This window comes from Entelurus aequoreus, linkage group LG13 (assembly GCF_033978785.1).
Source record: "Entelurus aequoreus isolate RoL-2023_Sb linkage group LG13, RoL_Eaeq_v1.1, whole genome shotgun sequence".
Lineage (NCBI taxonomy): Eukaryota > Metazoa > Chordata > Actinopteri > Syngnathiformes > Syngnathidae > Entelurus > Entelurus aequoreus.
This window is the reverse complement of record NC_084743.1, coordinates 52558228-52559049: the sequence shown is the minus strand read 5'-3', so window position 1 is coordinate 52559049 and position 822 is coordinate 52558228. Positions and strand designations below refer to the sequence as shown.

Genomic DNA, 822 nt, shown 5'->3' with positions numbered 1-822 from the left:
TGACCCCGACGTGACTTGAACACGCAACCTTCTGATCTGGAGTCAGACGCGCTACCGTTGCGCCACGAGGTCCTGGACACAACCCTTTGACGCCTCTCTCCTGCCCTTGACCTCACTCCTGTTCACGAACCTCCGAGCTTGTCTTGCCCCCTTGGACTTCCGCACCTCGCTCAACACTTCCGGTAACACTCATCAGATAATCGCTGCACATAGTCACACACATACACATTTTTGGATTAGTCACACTCCATTCCCTTGTTTATTAATATTGTTTAATAATAAATAAAGAGCTAAACGACGTCTCTGCTGTCTGTGCCGTCTTCTTCCCCTGTACATGTAACACACGGCCTCACAACTTTGTCCAATACCCCACACATTTTGGCCAATCGGCGTCATTTTTGCCAATCAAATTTGTCTCTAAGCGGCACTGAAACACGCACACTGCCACGGAGGTGTAAAAATACATTCTTCAAACGGCACAAAAGTCATCCTTCCGTGTAGCTTAGACCTACTTTTGGTTCCCGTCTATAAATAAACATTTACCAACACACCGCCATCCTCAATTCCTATAAATTACATGTGTTTATATCTTTATTAAATCTGTATTTCTCCAGGGTAAGACAATTAAGAACATATTTTAATTTAAAATGCTGACCTGGTAAAAAGGCAGCATTTACAGTATATCTGTCATTTTCTCTCTCATTTACCAACAGAAAAATTGTAAAATGTATGTATCGCTCTCAACAGTTCACAAATGCTTTTAAAGTTTGGGGGTAAATATGTTGAAACAATAATTAATGTTTAAGATGGGAAAACACGTTT

At 41.5% G+C, this 822-nt stretch overlaps 1 non-coding gene across 1 annotated transcript; it reads right to left on the bottom strand.

Moving 5' to 3' along the window:
* trnaw-cca (transfer RNA tryptophan (anticodon CCA)) lies at nt 1–72 on the bottom strand. Its single transcript has one exon. It is a non-coding gene; the product is annotated as a tRNA-Trp (tRNA).
* Between the last annotated feature and the right edge of the window lie 750 nt (nt 73–822).